Here is a 19002-nt window from a genome sequence, read left to right as displayed (position 1 = left end):
GAATTCCAGTTTAACCCCTTAAACCCCTAGGGTGGGTTGCATGTTAATGACCGGGCCAATTTTTACAATTATGACCACTGTCCCTTTATGAGGTAATAGCTCTGGAACATTTCAATGGATCCTGGTGATTCTGACAATGTTTTTTCATGACATATTGCACTTCATGATAGTGGTAACATTTCTTTGATATGACGTGCGTGTATTTGTGAAAAAATCAGAAATATGGCGAAAATTTTCTAAATTTTGCTGTTTTCAAACTTTGAATTTTCATGCCCTTAAATCACAGAGATATGTCACATAAAATACTTAATAAGCAACATTTCCCACGTGTCTACTTTACATCAGCACAATTTTGAAACCAATTTTTCAAATTACCGAGACAATATATAAGTCTGCAAGTCAGCGGTATACACACTATATTTACTGAGATAAAATTGGACTGCAAAAACGGCTATGCGGAGTGGAATGCAAGTATAACAAAGCAACTACATCACAGGCTAACTAGGTCCATTGTGGATCCCAGTTAACATTGTGAAACATATTAAGTACATCCTTGGAGTCCTTTAAATATCCAGGAACTCTTCGTACTAATGGTTGCACATCTAGCCATTCACCCAAATGTTCATTAAATGAGCCAATTCTGGACATTATTGGACCCATGGGTGGAGTATGAATATTTTTATGCATTTTTGGCAAAGCTTGCAAGATGGGAATAGTCGGATTATCAACATGTAAGTATTCAGATTGTTTTTCCTACGAAAACCCTGTGAAAAACCTTCTTCAGTAATACAGGAAAGATGTATAGCTTTGTATCAACCACTGAGGACTCTCAATTCTGAATATTCTTCTTCAATGATACACTTACATGCTTCAGCATAGGAGGAAGTGAGGTCAGATTTTAAAGGAATGTATATTTCATTGTTGGAAACCATATTATCAATAGCAGAAACATAATCTGTTTTGTTCATTACAATTACTGAACCCCCTTTATCTGACATTTTGATGACAATATCAGTATGTTTGTAATTTTTTAAAGGCAGCCATTTCCGCCTTTGATAAATTATTTTTGCAATATGTGGATGTTGAATTAGTCAGTAAATTACGAATGTCCCTCTCTACATTATCCTAAAAACGATCCATTGAATCAGTCCTTGCTTGCACTGGATAAAATTTTGGATTTTATGAATAAATAGTGTTGCTATCGCCTGATGATTTATTTGTGGTGTCCAAGTCCTTAAAGCATAGTATACTATTTTGTTCTAGAAAGTTTTTTCGATTAAACTGATTAGTAGAAAAAGATGGTGTTAGTTCCTGAGGATCATCATCTGAGAAAAAATGTTTCTTGATAGTTAGATCTCACACAAATTTATTATATCCTTTAATGTAGAAAAAACATTCAGATCTGAATTTGTAGGAACAAAATTGAAACCATGTGAAAGATGTTTGGTCTCTGTGTCAGATAGAGTAATAGAAGACAAATTGATGATATCTAGCGAGAAGATTTGTTGAAGCTTCTCAGACGACTCCTGAAAAAGGTTGACATGTTTGCGGTGTTTTCTCCCACTCCTCCTAATGCGTTTTTTGAGACATTATTGTGTCTGTGTGGTTTGCGATAGTAATTTGACGGTGACCTGTCAGGCTTGGTCTTTTGATGGTGCGCCGAGCGTGCCAAAATGCAACATGCTGCGTTCGGCGCACACCAGCGCACCTACAAAAGTGCGCAGCGCACTCAAAAATCCTACTAGCGCACGGTCAGCGCATGGTCTGCGCACCCTATATTAAAGATAGGGTGCACAGATCGCATGCAGCCATGTGCGATAATAGGCGGTGATGTCAGGAGGGGGCGCAGCAGGGGGCAGGGCTTATCGGCGGCCGTGTGCAGACGGCAGAAACGCTAGTGTGAAACTAGCCTAACAGCCTGATGGCGAGCACTCTAACAATCTGGTGCACATTACCCTAACAGCTTGGTGCACATTATCCTAACAGCTTGGTGTAGAGTGCCCTAACAGCCTGGGACAAAATGTCCTAATAGCCTAGTGCAGAGTATCCTAACAGCCTGGGGCAGAGTTACCTTACAACCTGGTGCACATTTGGGTGGAACAGATTGTCTCTCCCATCTTCCATATTTGTAGACCTGGTTATTTGCATAATAAAAAACATCTTTGCTAAACTTTCTTTTTTTTCAGGGAGATAATTCTCCTCCAGAGAATGCACTGGTATGCTAACTGCCTGGTGCACATTGCCCTAACAGCCTCATACAGAGTGCCCTCAAAGCCTGGTACAGTGTCCTCCAACAGCCTGGCGCACAAAGCCCTAACAGCCTGGTGCACATAGTTTTCACAGCCTGGTGTAAAGTGCCCTAACAAACTGGTGCACATTGCCCTAACAACCTGGTGCACAGTGCCCTAACATCTTGGTGCACATTATCCTAACAGCCTAGTGTAGAGTGCACTAACAGCCTGGTGCAGAGTGACCTAACAGACTGGTGCACATAGCCCCAACAACTTGGTACGCATTATCCTAACAGCCTGATGTAGAATGCCCTAACAACCTGGTGAACAGTGCCCTTACAGTCTAGTGTAGATTGTCCTAAAAGCCAAGTGCAGAGTGTATTAAAATGATGGGAAGCACAGTGGCTCAGTGGATAGCACTGCAGCGCTGGAGTACTGGGTTTGAATCCCACCAAGGACAACATCTGCAAGGAGTTTGTATGTTCTCCCCGTGTTTGTGTGGGTTTCCTCTGGGTACTCCGGTTTCCTCTCACATTCCAAAGACATACTGATAGGGAATTTAGATTGTGAGCCCCATCGGGGACAGTGATGATAATGTGTGTAAAGTGCTGCGGAATATGTTAGCGCTATATAAAAATAAAGATTATTATTATTATTATTATTATTATTATTATTATTAAAAGCCTGGAGCACAGTGCCCTAACAGTCTGGTGCACATTGCCCTAACAGTCTGGTGCACATTGCTCTAATAGCCTGGTGCACATTGCCCTAACAGCCTGGTGTAGAGTGACCTAACAGCCTGGTGCATAGTACCCAAAGAGTGTAATAATCTGATCAGCACTTTCTCTTCTCTACTGTGCACTTTTTTGCAGAGTGAAAAATGAGAAGAGCATCAAATTAGGGAAGTGGATGTGAACGTGGTACTGCTAGTAGCGATGTAGCTTCTGCAGGGAGAGGATGTGGTCGTTCAGTGCCTACAAAGCACCCAAATGAAACACCTTCCTCTGATGAACGCAGGCAATAGGATGTTCTGCGTAATTTCATAGGCCCGAGTATCACTGAGCGAATAGTGAGGCCAGAACATGTTGAGGTGGGTTTAAATTGGATGTCTTAGAGTCCCTCTAGTTCCTTTGCATTGTCTTCCACTACTGAGAGCGCATAGTTGTCACCTGTGAAACATGGGCATCTGTCTTTTACCTCACCTTCTTGCAAATTTGCCTAGCAGTCTAAGTCCCAAGTCATACAGCAGTCACTTCTGCTTTTTGATGATTCCTATGGCTGTGGTCCCGGGGACCTTCCACCTGGCAATGCCCCACAAAGTGGAAGAGATTGAGAGCAGTGATGCCTAACCACTTGTTTAGTTTGAGGATGAGTACATGGGAGGGCTAGTGCACACGGTCAGTGGACGACCACAGCACATCTCTGATGATGACGAAACACAGATGCCAACTGCTACATCTTTCTGTAGTGTGCAGATCGGAAAGAAGAGCAGGGGTGAGGAGTGCGTTTAAGATGATGCCGGAGTTGAAGTCCTAGAGTCCACATGGAGTGAAGGCCAGATGGCCCAGGAGGTCCCTTCCAACTCTACGATTCTATGATTCTATGATTCTAAGGCCATCCGTGTGTTGTACGCAGTTCAGAGGAAGAGGAAGTGTTCATGCTGCCCCAGCTGAACAGCAAAAATGGGAGCAGGGTGCAAAGGCACAGCGGCCGGCCCCTAGCCAGTACTTCGTCTGGTATTGCCCATCGCGCAGACAAACTGAGCACACCAAAGCCAGCTCAAAGGAGTCCCCTGGCGTGGCATTACTTCACTCAATGTGCTAACATCAAGAGATGGGTGGTTTGCACGCTGTGCCGTCAAAGCCTGAAGCGAGGCATAAATATTCTGAACCTGAGTACCACCTGCATGAAGAGACATCTGATTTCAAAGCACGAGCTGCAGTGCAGTACACACCTGAAAAACCAGGGAAGATTTGAGGTTCCTACTGCTCCCTCTTCTACAGTGGTCTCGGCCTCATCTTCTCCCAATCAACAGGGCCACCTGGCTCATGGCACAGAGATGATATGACAGCAACACCCCCACCAGCAGTGTCAACGAGCATCCCTATGCCATTCCATGGAAGTGTTCAGCTGTCCATTCCCCAAATACTGGAGATAAAGAGAAAGTACCCTCCTAAGACCATGAACCATGGTCTTGAATGAAAGCAACTTGCTTCTCAGCTGCCAATACCTTTCCAGGTAAGCCATCCCTGCCTTGCACACACATACAGTGGGGAAAAAAAGTATTTAGTCAGTCAGCAATAGTGCAAGTTCCACCACTTAAAAAGATGAGAGGCGTCTGTAATTTACATCATAGGTAGACCTCAAGTATGGGAGACAAACTGAGAAAAAAAAATCCAGAAAATCACATTGTCTGTTTTTTTTTCATTTTATTTGCATATTACGGTGGAAAATAAGTATTTGGTCAGAAACAAGCAATCAAGATTTCTGGCTCTCACAGACCTGTAACTTCTTCTTTAAGAGTCTCCTCTTTCCTCCACTCATTACCTGTAGTAATGGCACCTGTTTAAACTTGTTATCAGTATAACAGACTGAATCTGCAATAGCCAACCAGCTTGGAGTGAAGAAATCAACTGTGGGAGCAATAATTAGAAAATGGAAGACATACAAGACCACTGATAATCTCCCTCGATCTGGTGCTCCACACAAAATCCCACCCCGTGGGGTCAGAATGATCACAAGAACGGTGAGCAAAAATCCCAGAACCACGCGGGGGGACCTAGTGAATGAACTGCAGAGAGCTGGGACCAATGTAACAAGGCCTACCATAAGTAACACACTACGCCACCATGGACTCAGATCCTGCATTGCCAGACGTGTCCCACTGCTTAAGCCTGTACATGTCCGGGCCCATCTGAAGTTTGCTAGAGAGCATTTGGATGATCCAGAGGAGTTTTGGGAGAATGTCCTATGGTCTGATGAAACCAAACTGGAACTGTTTGGTAGAAACACAACTTGTCGTGTTTGGAGGAAAAAGAATACTGAGTTGCATCCATCAAACACCATACCTACTGTAAAGCATGGTGGTGGAAACATCATGCTTTGGGGCTGTTTCTCTGCAAAGGGGCCAGGACGACTGATCCGGGTACATGAAAGAATGAATGGGGCCATGTATCGTGAGATTTTGAGTGCAAACCTCCTTCCATCAGCAAGGGCATTGAAGATGAAACGTGGCTGGGTCTTTCAACATGACAATGATCCAAAGCACACCGCCAGGGCAACGAAGGAGTGGCTTCGTAAGAAGTATTTCAAGGTCCTGGAGTGGCCTAGCCAGTCTCCAGATCTCAACCCTATAGAAAACCTTTGGAGGGAGTTGAAAGTCCGTGTTGCCAAGCGAAAAGCCAAAAACATCACTGCTCTAGAGGAGATCTGCATGGAGGAATGGGCCAACATACCAACAACAGTGTGTGGCAACCTTGTGAAGACTTACAGAAAACGTTTGACCTCTGTCATTGCCAACAAAGGATATATCACAAAGTATTGAGATGAAATTTTGTTTCTGACCAAATACTTATTTTCCACCATAATATGCAAATAAAATGAAAAAGAAAACAGACAATGTGATTTTCTGGATTTTTTTTTCTCAGTTTGTCTCCCATAGTTGAGGTCTACCTATGATGTAAATTACAGACGCCTCTCATCTTTTTAAGTGGTGGAACTTGCACTATTGCTGACTGACTAAATACTTTTTTTCCCCACTGTATTGTGGACAATATCAGGTGTGCAGAGAAATAGAGAGAATTTTCCAACTCCAAAGTTTGGACCCTTATTGAGTTCAGGTTCGGGTACAGTTCTGGTATTCGAACCGAACTTTAGACCAAAGTTTAGTCAAACCCAGTGAACCAAAACATCCACGGTCCATTCATCCCTACCCTCTAACTGCCCACTGGGTAAATGTAATGGCAGATGGGCCTGAGATGGAAGGCATTCTGAAGCATGTCCTATCACCACTGAGGATTGAAGGACATTTCTCTGTCTATTTTGCCCCCTCCTCCAACTCCGCTTCCTCCACCACCTCTTCATCCAGTTAGCGTAACACCTGAACCACCAACTTCAGCAGAGCCTTGGAGGAAATGACAGCAAGCTGTTCTGAAACATTTCTGTTTGGAAGAAAAATCACACACCACGCAGGAGCAGTGAATGGGGATCAAACAAAAGACTGGTAAGTGCTTGGTGCCGCTGAACCTCAAGCACTGCCTGGCGGTGTGCGATAATGTGTGAAATCTCGTTGCAGCTCTGGGCCTAGCCGGCTTGACACACATCCCTTGCCTGATCCATTTGCTGAATTTGGTGGTGCACAACTTCCCTAAAAATTACCCCAATATGTCAGAGCTGCTGCTGAAAGTGCAGGCCATCTGTGCACGCTTTCAGCGTTCTCACTATGCTGCTGCTCGCCTGTCTGCACTGCAGTGTCACTTCTGCCTACCTGCTTACTGCCTCATATGCGACAAACCCACAAGGTGGAAGTCCACCTTGCATATGCTGGAGAGACTATGCAAGCCGTAGCAGGCAATAGTGGAGTTTCAGCTGCAGCACGAACAGGTACGTCGCTCTGCGGAACCACACCACTTCACGACCCACGAGTGGGCCTCATGCAGGACCTGTATTGCACTGCTTTAATTACTCTTCCAAAATGGCGAGCGTTGGCGATGCCATTATCAGTGTTACTATCCCACTTCTATGCCTGCTTGAAAAAAATGCTTCAGGAGATGCTGGATAAGGTGTTGTCACAAGAGGAAGAATAGGGACCATTCACACCATTATCAGGCCAGTCATCCACACATAGCATGGAGGTTGGGTTTCTGTACCAACAGCAGCCATGTACACAACTGTCCAGCCAGGGGACAGTTTTGAAGGACAAGGAGGGTGCACATCAGGATAGCAGTTCCTGGGCATCATTGGAGCTTGGCTGGGTGGATACAGAGGACCCACCGAGAACAGCTTGTCGTTGCCTCTGGACAGCCTGGCACGCATGAGCCAATACAAACTGCTGTACCTGCGGAATGACCGCCAAATTGCCCTGATTGTTACCAGTGCTGATTACTGGGTGACCACCCTCTGCTGGATCCCCACAACAAGGACAACTTACTTCCGTCATTGGAGCGGGATCGCAAAATGCAGGAATACAAGCACAACCTAGTAAATGCACAACTGACGGCGTTTCCACCTGACAACAGGGGCTCAGTGGAAGAACAAGAGTAAGTTACCAATGCAGCAGGGACACCAGCACCACCTCGGAAGGAAGGGTTAGCGTAGCCGAAATGTGGAAAATCTTCCACAGCACGCCACAACATCTGACATCACCATCTAATACAAAATTGCAACAACATGGTGTAAGAGTACGTGTACACACGTGTGCCCCATTTAACTTCCGGATCTCCAAATTGGACACATGGCCTGAGCTTGCCCTTTACACCTTGGAAATGCTGGCCTGCACGGCAGCATGTGTACTGTTTAAACGTATATGTAGCACAGCAGGGGGTATGATGACAGACTGGTGTTTCTGCCTGTCCACAGCCAAGCTCACATTCATTAAAATGAACCAGGCGTGAATCCCACAGGACTTGTCCGTACCTTTTGGCTGACTAGAGAAGTACACCAGCCGCACCAAGCCATTGTTACACTTCACTGCAGTTTTTTCATTATATTTAATATTGCAAACGTCTTGGGGCCTCCCCAAATGTAAAAAAATAAAAAAATGCATAATAAAAACAGTGTTGGTTACCTTCTCCGCCTCTTCCACCTCCACTCCACATCCACCTCGACCTCCTCCTCCACTTGGACTTCCGCCTCCTGGTTCAAGATTGTTATTTTTTTTATTCTATGCTATTTTAAGTAATTTGCAAAAAAAACAAAACACAAAAACAGTGTTGGCTACCTCCTCCTCCACCTATTCCACATACACCACCATGTCCACCTCCTCCTTCACCTGAACCTCTGCCTCCTGGTTCAAGATTGTTGTTTTTTTATTCTAAAGTCATTTCACTCATGAAAAAAACTGTGTTGGCTACCTCCTCCTTAACCTCTTCCACCTACACTGCCACGTTCACCTCCACCTCCTCCTTCACTTGGACCTCCACTTTCTGGTTGAACATTATTATTTTTTATTTTTTTAATTCTGTTATTTTAAGTAATTTCCCTATCCACATTTGTTTGCAGGGCAATTATCCTGCTCTTACCCCCAATTTGATTCTTTTTCAGGCCCCTACCCACTTAATACTTCCATTTTACAGCACCAAAGTTTAGGTCCCCATTGACTTCTATGGGTTTGGGGTCAAGTTTGGGTCAAGTTCTGGTACCCAAACTGAACTTTGGACTACAGTTCATCCCTATATATCACCTATCAGTTACTATCTATTACTATTATTACTATATGTACTATTTGGACCTCCATTGGGTGGTATTTGGAATGAGTATGTTTTTGACTATTAACATGATCATTGGATATGTTTTCATATATTTGTGGATTTGTTTCCCCTGAATTGCAGCACATAACTCTGTAAGGCTAAGTGCCCACTTTGCAGAAATGCTGCAGAAAAGTCCGCAGCATTTCCGCAACTCCCTGCTGCAGGTAAAACGCATGCGGAATTCGCATGTGTTTTCCCGCAAAACACAATCGTTTTACAAGCATTTTTAGCTTGCAGAATGCTTGCGCTTTTCCAAGCGATTTGAATTATCGCTTGGAAAAGTGATTGACAGGTTGGTCACACTTGTCAAGCATAGTGCTTGACAAGTGTGACCAATCAAAAAATTTTTGACACTCAACTTGTTGTAAAGATGAAAAGTTCCATACCATTGCCATACCAGCGGTGGATGCCGCGTTTACACAGGTCCTGCCGCCACCCACCAACGACACAGTCATTTGAAACTACAGCCAGCTGCTGTTTTCACAGAGCGTTATAGGGGTTTTCCAAGAGTCACGGATTTAACAATTTCACAAGTGATCCCCTTTAGGACAACTCTCCTTAAGTACAGCCATAAGAGGTTTCTAACAACTTCTGGTTTTGCTACCATTTGGCGCTTCTCAAAGTCACAGATCGAATAGTTAGATCCTGCACATGATCTTGTTTGGAATATTTCCCAACTACCCCTTCACGTTGAATTCTACAGGTTTATATACCAGTTCTTACAGGGTGGATGCTATCACCTCCAATAGTACCTAATTCACTATTGGTCATACAGTACATTATAATATCCAGAAAATTTTAGAGATAGGAGCAGTCTTGTGTACTGATGAAGGCTTGTTGATACAGCCGAAACGTCTATTTTGTGACTGCAAATAAAAACTTTTCATCTTTACAACAAGTTGAGTGCCAAAAATGTTTTGATTATTCTATACTGGTGTTGGAACCTACTTTTGTGCACCAACACGGCTGTGCCACGTTATACTATTGATTGACTCACAAGTGTGACCAACTTTTTACTATTGATGCTGCCTATGCAGCATCAATAGTAAAAGATAGGATGTAAAAAAATAATTAAAAAAATTAAAAATATGGTTATTCTCACCTTCTAGTGGCTCCCGATTTCCTTAGCCGAGCCCCTGGTACATTCCATTCCCAGGGATACTGGGACGAAGGACCTTTGTGACATCACGCTCGCGAGACCGCAAAGTCATCTCAGGTGATTCGCGCAATGCATCCCTGGGAACGGAAGTTGCTGGCAGCATGGCTGAGAGGCGGGAGGACTCTGGAGGCCATCAGAGGGTAAGTATATCCCTATTTTTTATTTTAATTCTATTTTTAACAGGAATATGGTACCCAGGGCATGGAGGAGAGTCTTCGCTCCTCCAGACCCTGGGTACCATCCGCACATGAAGCACTCACTTCACGCATGGTGGGCATAGCCACATGAGTAAAGTGAGAATTTCAATGCAATCCTATGGTGGTGGAATCGCTGCGATTCCACAGTAAGAATGGACATGCTGCAGATTTTACCACTATGCGATTCCGCAGCGGGAAAATCTGCAGCATGGGCACAGCAACTGCGGAATCCCATAGGATTGCATGGGAATGCGTTTTTTAAGCGTTTCCGCTGCGGTAGAAACGCAAGGTTGGCACACAGCCTAACTATTGTCAGATTACTACACTTAGTGGCTACAGAAGCATTAAAGGATGGATGATCATCTACCATGGTAGTTACCTTGTGGTTCACTATCTAGTCATATATCTGTTTTTACCTTACAAATTTCTGAAATCTGATTATGCTGAATCTTCTCCTGGTAAGGCTATGTTTGTTCATGTAGTTTCTTATCACTTGTTTATGTGTATTTTGTTACTTTTTATATTTTCTTTACATACTGAAATGATTTTTTATATTGCATACTGCTTCCATAGTTTATAGGTGTTATATACGGTATATATATATCTGGAAGCTGCTTGTTATGTTGTTGTTTTTGTAGGTTGTGTCCTCTGCACGCGCAGGACTCTGCCTTGAACCTGACCCTGGCGTGTCTCTCTGCACGCGCAGGACTCTGCCTTGAACCCTGACCCTGGCGTGTCTCTCTGCACGCGCAGGACCCTGCCTTGTACCTTGTGCCTTGGTGTATCTCTACACACGCACCTTGTCTTGTTTGTTGAACTTTGAACCCTGGCGTGTCCCCTACAAACGCACCTTGCCTTGCACCTTGCTTTGAACCCTGGCGTGTCCCCTACACACGCACCCTGCCTTGTACCTTGTCCTGGACCCTGGTGTGCCCCTAATACTCACCATGCCTGGAGATCTGTCGTGCCTCCGTGCCTGAACCCTGGTTTGCCTGCCGGATGCCCAGAACCTGCCGATCGCTGCCAGAGATCGTAAGCCTGATGACTGCGGCCTGATGTCCGGAGCTGATGTCCGCAGCCTGATGCCCTGATCATGTCGATCTTTGCCAGCTGTCCGGAGTCTGATGCCATTGTGCCTTTACCTGTACCCAGGCGTGCCACCTGGCACGTACCATGCTATGGACCTTGGCGTGCCCACGCATGCACCTTGCCGTGTTTGCTTGTTCTTACGTTTTTTGCAATGCTTGTTATCTTGAAGTTGTCTTAATGAAGATTCCTTGAACTTACGTCTTGTCTTGTCTTGCATCCTGCTTGTCCCTGGTCGTCAGACACTCCCATAGTGTCCACCTGAGCCGGCCATCTGGTGCCAGCAGTCATGGTGGCTCACTCCCTTGGTCTTGCCCCTGCCACTCCCTGTATAGGGGGTGGTTCCTCACAAGGTCAACTCGCCCTAGGTGGGTGGGTGCCATGACCCAGAGGGTCCACTCTAAAGAAAAATGACTCAGCTTAAGCTGACGCTCGTCACACAGTGTCTCCGTCCTCTCCATGTTCCCGTGTCGCAGCCCTGTCTGTCTGCCGCCAGTCTGCCTTGTCCTTCGCTGAGGTCTGTTGTTCTTCCCCAGGTACTAGCTGCCGTGGTGATAGTCTCCCTCGGGCCTGCCCCTAACGCTCCCTGTATAGGGGGTGGTCCACCTGGTCTGCTCATCCAGGGGAGGTTCATTATAACGGTCCAGCGGGTCCACCCTTGGAGGTCCACTAATCGCCACAGTGCGGTCAGGCCATGGACTCCGCTGGTACCTCTGCCCCCGCTTAAAAGGAACTGCTGTTCCTACAGGAAAACCAAACCCGGATCATGGCTTTTCTAAAGTCCATGGAGTCCCGTATTTCAGCTTTACAACCCACTGATCCAGGGAACGCGTCCCAGCTGGCTAGTCTCCAGCAGGAACTGGCCCAACAACGCAACACTCAGGCCCACATCCTAAATTATATGGCTTCCGTGGATAACCATCTTTTATCCCTGCAGTCTGCCACCTTAATCCCTGTCCAGTCTCCTGTGCCACACCCACCGCCAGACCTCCGTGGTATAGCGGAGATCCCAAATTATGCCGGGGGTTCCTCAATCAGTGCCAATTGCACTTTGAATCACTGCCACTACAATACCCCACCGATCGGGCTAAGGTGGCCTTCGTGGTGTACCACCTGGAGGGTGAAGCTCTGGCCTAAGTGAACCCCCTCTGGGAGCGAGACGACCCTCTGGTCTCCCAGCTCGCCACATTTCTTGAGACTTTTCGCAAAGTCTTTGACGAGCCGGACGCATGGCCTCTACCACCGAGTCCCTTTTTAATCTCCACCAGGGCACCCTCTCGGTTGGCCAGTACGCCATTCGCTTCCGTACCCTGTCCTCCGAGCTGGGATGGAATAATGAGGCTTTGGCGGGAGCTTTTTGGCGCGGTTTGTCTGCCCGGATCAAGGACGAGCTGGCAGGTTGGGACACGCCAATGTCTTTAGAGGACCTCATTTCCCTGGCAACGCGCATTGACTTGCATTTCCAGGAAAGCTCCCGTGAAGCCGCCAGGGAGAGGAGACCTCCCCATCTATCCTTGGTCACATGCAGTCCTCCCCGTTCGCGACTCGCTTCTGCCTACGTGGCCTCGGCACCTGAACCCATGCAGGTAGACCGCCTCAAGCCGGCAGAGCAGCGTCGCAGAGAGAGAGTCGCTCAGGGTCTCTGCTTCTACTGTGGCAGCGCCGCCCACCTGCTGCATTCCTGTCTGGAGAGGCCGGGAAACGCCTCTGCCTGGGCCAGGTGAGAGAGGCCTCTCTAGGTGTCACTGATACCTCTCTACCCTTGACCCTCTCTGTCTTATTGAATCTGGGCTGTTGTCGCTTCTCGGATGTCGCCTATATTGATTCTGGGGCAGCAGGGAACTTCATTCAGCTCGAGGCGGTTAAAAGACTCTGGATTCCTGTCAGGTCATTGGAGACTCCTCGGCGGATAGCTTCGGTTGACGGCAAGCCTTTGCGGGAGACTCGGGAGACTGTCACCCTGGTCACCGAGGAGGTGAAGCTACAGATCGGAGCCTTGCATCAGGAGAACACAGCCTTCTACGTGCTCCCCTCGTTGTCCCATACGTTACTATTAGGTCTTCCATGGTTGAGAATCCACGAACCCATCCTTGATTGGCGATCTGGTGACATCCTACGCTGGGGTCAATCTTGCCAAACCAAGTGCCTTCTTCCCATTCGGCTGTTAAAATCTCCTCACTCCGCCATGGTACCTGCAGATTTACCTCCACCTTACTGGTCCTTCGCTGACGTCTTCAGTAAAAAAGAAGCAAAGATTCTGTCCCCGCATCGTCCTTATGATTGCCCGATCGATCTGTTTCCAGGCTCCACTCTGCCCAGAGGCCGTATTTACGGTTAAATCCTCTCAAATCCCAAGCCATGACCGAGTACGTCCAGGAAAATCTGGCCAAGGGTTTTATTCGGAAGTCTTCGTCCCCCGCAGGCACGGGGTTCTTTTTTGTTAAGAAGAAGGACTGGTCTCTTCGCCCCTGCATCGACTACCGGGGTCTCAACGCTATTACAGTAAAGAACAAGTATCTGCTCCCTCTCATTCCAGAGTTGTTCGACCGGCTGTGGGGAGCACGAATCTTTACCAAACTAGATCTCCGTGGAGCCTACAATCTCATCTGTATCTGATCCGGTGATGAGTGGAAGACCGCTTCAACACCCGGGACAGCCACTACGAGTATCTGGTGATGCCCTTTGGCTTGTGCAATGCCCCCGCAGTGTTCCAGGAATTTGTGAATGATATTTTCCGAGACCTGCTGTATTCATGTGTAGTGGTATACCTGGACGATATTTTAGTTTTCTCTCCAGATCTGCCTACCCATCGAAGGAACGTTCGTCTAGTACAGCTGCACCTGAGGGAGAATCGCCTCTATGCCAAGCTTGAAAAGTGCGCCTTTGAGCAATTGTCTCTCCCGTTCCTGGGGTACATCATCTCTGACTCCTGTTTGCGCATGGACCCGGAGAAAGTGTCCGCCATGCTCAATTGGCCGCGTCCTCATGGTATCAAGGCGATTCATCGATTTCTTGGCTTTGCGAATTAATATCGACAGTTCATCCCTCACTTTTCTTCGCTGACCGGTTCCATCTCCTCACTAATCCGCAAAGGGGCCAATCCTCACATCTGGTCGTCAGAGGCGGAAAATGCCTTCTTGTCTCTAAAAGAAGCCTTCGCCACAGCACCCGTCCTCCACCAGTCGGCTTGTCACCTGTGGTTTTTTCTACAAAACCTTTTCCTCCTCGGAACGGAACTACTCCATTGGTGACAGAGAGCTGTTGGCCATCAAACTGGCGTTGCAAGAATGGAGGTACTTACTGGAGGGGGCCGTACATCCTTTTAAGATCTTTATGGACCATAAAAACTTGGCATATATCCAGTCGGCACAGAGGCTTAACCCCCGGCAAGCTAGATGGGCCTTATTCTTTGCTCGTTTTGATTTTGAGCTCCCTTTCCATCCCGGCAATAAAAACCTTAAAGCTGACGCACTGTCGAGGTCCTTTTTGTCGGTAGATACCGAGGAGGAGCCCGCGCACATCTTGGACCCTTCCAAGGTCATCACGCTAGCACCCATCAGTCTGACTTCCCTGCCTCTGGGTAAGACCTTTGTTCTCGTGAACAACGGAAGGCGAGTCCTGTGCTGGGGTTATGCTTCCAAATTGGCAGGTCATGTACTGTAGGTCTCAGAAAGACTCTCATCCTCGTGTCCCGCTATTACTGGTGGCTGACCCTTCCCCAAGATATCCGTAACTTTATTGCCTCCTGTCCGTCTTGTGCCAAGAACAAGGTTCCTAGACAGCTCCCCTCTGGTCTTTTACACCCGCTCCCTGTTCCCTCGGCTCCTTGGTAGCACATTGCCATGGACTTTATTACTGATCTGCCTCAGTCTTCGGGCTGCACAATCATCCTCGTGGTGGTGGACAGGTTTTCCAAGATGGCTCATTTCATCTCGCTTCCGGGTTTACCCTCAGCACCTGAGCTAGCAAAGATTTTCATCCACCATGTTTTTCGTGTTCATGGCATTCCACAACATATTGTTTCGGACAGGGAAGTCCAATTCACCTCGCGGTTCTGGATGGCTCTCTGCAAGAGTATGAACGTCATGCTTGACTTCTCCTCGGCCTACCACCCGCAAACCAATGGTCAAGTAAAGCGTACTAACCAGACTCTGGTAACCTATCTCCGACATTTCTCTAATGCCACCAGAATGACTGAACCGACTTACTCCTGTGGGCTGAATTCGCATACAACAATCACTCCAGCAAATCTTCGTCCGAGTCACCCTTCTTTGTCGTCCACGGGCAACATCCTGGTGTACCCCTGCCGGTGCCTTCTGTCTCGGGTATGCCAGCGGCTGATCTGCTGTCCGGGGAATTCTCCAGGATCTGGCAGGAGACCAGGACTGCTCTCGAACAAGCTCGGGACAGAATGAAGAGACATGCGGACAAGAGGCGCCTAGACTCTCCACTATATCATCCGGGAGATAAGGTCTGGCTGTCTTCTAAATTCATCCGCCTAAAGATCCCTTCACATAAGCTGGGCCCCCGGTACATTGGACCCTTCGAGGTCTTGGCTCGCATCAATAATGTCTCTTACAAGTTGAGGCTGCCCGCCTCATTCCATATCCCCAATTCATTCCACGTTTCTCTTCTGAAACCAGTCATCCTCAATCAGTTTCATGCTTCTACCACTCTTTTGCCTCAGCCGGTCTCCACTGATGATGTTTTTGAGGTTAAGGACATCCTCGCCATGAAAAACGAAGAGGCAAAACCTTTTTCCTGGTTGATTGGAAGGGTTTTGGCCCTGAGGAGAGATCTTGGGAACCCCGGGAGAACATCCAGGCTCCTCGAATCTAGGCTAAATTTCTTTCCAGCCATAGGAGGCGGGTGCGTAAGGAGGGGGGTACTGTCATGCCGCCGCTGCGACCGTCTCCAGCTCCTGCCTCTCTGCCGCTGCCTCCGCCCATCGCGCCGCCTCCCCCCGAGCCCCGCTGTACTTACCGGTCCTCGGCGTCCCGGCGCGTGCCCGCTCAGGTCCCTGCTCCTGCTCCTGTCTTCCGTCGGGGGTGCGCGTGCTCTGAGTTCAGTTGCACACACGCGCCCCATTCCTAAGCAACCATGCCTATCATCCCAGCCTCTCTCTCCAGCCTGCTCTATGGCTTGGAGGTCCCTGATCCGGAAGTCCTCTGCACACCCTGCTTATCAGGCCGCCCCTTCCTCCGGGCTGTGCCTGACCGCCATTTGTGCTATACAAGTGATTCTGGCCCCACGTCCTCTTACGCACCTTGTCTTCTCTGTTGCTAGCCCTGTCGCCTTGTCTCTGACTTTACACCCTCTGTATGCTTTCTCCTAGTGCCTGCTCTCCAGTGTCTCCGTATCCTGCCTGCGTTCCTGTACCTCCACCGTGTCTACTTGCCAGTCTCTCTGCCCGTGTATCTGTGTTCCAGCCGTGTCTTCCCACCAGTGACTTCCACCTGTCCGTGTTCCTGTATTTCAGCCGTGTCTTCCTGCCAGTGTCACCAGCCCACCTGTGTTCCCGTGTCTTAGCTGTGCTCGGCTGCCAGTGTCTCCATCCTCTCTGTGTTCCCGTGTCGCAGCCCTGTCTGTCTGCTGCCAGTCTGCCTTGCCCTTCGCTGAGGTCTGTTGTTCTTCCCCGGGTACCAGCTGCCGTGGTGATGGTCTCCCTCGGGCCTGTCCCTAACGCTCACTGTATAGGGGGTGGGCCACCTGGTCCGCTCGTCCGGGGGAGGTTCGTTATCACGGTCCAGCGGGTCCACCCTTGGGGGTCCACTAATCGCCAGAGGCACTTATGGTAAAATTAATATTGTGGGTTATTTTATTATTGATCAGTATTGTGATATTTGGTATGTGGTATTTGTGGTGGTAATATGTGATCTGAACATGTTGTGACAATATTTGTCCCTTGTATGTGGTATTTTTCGGTCACTGTATGGTGGTGATATGTGGTCTGGTCATGGTGTGGCAGTATCTGTTCTTGTATGTGGTATTATTCAGTCATTATATGGTGGTAATATGTGGCCTGGTAGTATTTGGGGTGGAGCCTGGGCAAAGTCTCAAGGGGGCCCAAAAATGTTGCCAGTATGGAGCCCTGAAATTCCTGATAAGAGAAAACAAGGGCGGGGGCGCAGACATAGGGCTTCACCTGGTATAAATCAATTAAAATATAAAAGTACTCTGGAGTACTCACCCTTTATGGGTTGTGTTCAGACACAACCACTCTCAACGTTTGTTGCAGTCATATAGCTGCTGCAGAGCTCGTGCAGGTGGACAGCGTCCACTAGGTATCATAAACTCTGTACTGTAACCTGAAGAAGAGGTGCGGTTTGTCACCTCGAAACGCGTAGTTTCTGTAGTACATATAATAAAGAACTTGAAAGATTTATATGGATTTCTGAAGAATTCTTATCACTAAAGCAGCGCGGATGCTCAGAAGTGCTTTTCTTGGATCCTCAACTTCTGAAATTCCTGATGGCAACCCTGATGGAGACTATAGGTGTCCATGGGCTATCACAATCATATCACAGTATTACTAAGGAACTTTGTGTTTCTTTTTACAACAGTTGTCCACTCAGACTATAGAAGGCATAAGGAATATAGTATACTATTGTAAAAATGCCAATATGAAAAAAATTTTGATAAAAAAATTGGTTTGAACGTCAGAGGCTTTCCAGACATTACTTTTATTCAATGTTATAAGTTTGTATTTTTATTATGCATGATTATCTTCTCCTTCCACAGTTAAACAGATGTCAAATCTGCTCTCGCTGTATACCTGATGTATAGCTTTATATGTAATGATATTTTTAGCAGATCTGTAATATAGCTTACTTTTATTTTTGTTTTCCCCTCAACGAAAAAACATCCAAAGGAAGGAAAATTGATCAAATTGAGAAATACCGTAAATCTTTCTGCTATGACTTTAGCGTCATCTAGTGGATGATATATTTATTGTGTCAGGAACTGATGTAATTTCCTATAGTATAGGTTTTTAACTGTGTTTTTATCAGTTTAAAAATACAAATGGTTAATAATGATATGCTCATTATTATCCTAGGGCAATTTTCCATTCTTTTGACTTCATTTTTCCTCCCCTTCTTCCGAGAGCCATAACTAATTTATTTTTCCATCTACCTAGCTGTATGAGGGCTTGATATTTGTGGGGTGAGTTGTCCTTTTGAATGACACCATTCATTTTATCATGTGATGTGCTGGAAAGCGGGAAAAAAAATTCTAAGTGTGTTGAAATTGCGAAAAATAGTGCTATGTCAGAATTTTTTTTGGGGGGGAAAGGCTATTTACCATGTTCAGTATTCGGTAAAATTGACCTTCCAATATGATTTTCCAGGTCAAAACAAGTTCACAGATACCAAATATGTATAGTTTTTTTATTTAAGTGGTGAAAAAAAAATTGTAAAAATAAAGTTTAATTGTGTCACTATTTTCCGAGACCCATAACACTTTCAGTTTTGGGGATGTAGTGATGTGTGATGGATTACTTTCTGCGCCCTGGGCTGAAGTTTTTAATTATACAATTTTGGGGTAGATATGCTGTTTTGATCACTTCTTTGTAGGGGGAGGTTGGGTTGGTGAAGAAGTCGTGGCAACAGTGGGGTTGACATGATGCTGTTTGAAGTTTGATATGCTGATGTTGATGTGTGATTATTTATATGTGTGTCCCACCTACCTATATATTATATAGCCACTGTCTCACCTACCTATATATTACATAGTCAATGACCCCCCTACCTATATACTATATAGTCACTGCCCCACCTACCTATATATTATTTTACCACTGTCCCATCTACCTATATATCATATTGCCCCTGCCCCACCTACCTATATATTATTTTACCACT

This window comes from Dendrobates tinctorius, unplaced genomic scaffold, assembly GCF_039654945.1.
Source record: "Dendrobates tinctorius isolate UK_male_01 unplaced genomic scaffold, ASM3965494v1 ptg000293l, whole genome shotgun sequence".
NCBI classification, from domain to species: domain Eukaryota; kingdom Metazoa; phylum Chordata; class Amphibia; order Anura; family Dendrobatidae; genus Dendrobates; species Dendrobates tinctorius.
Note: the sequence above shows the minus strand (reverse complement) of the source record.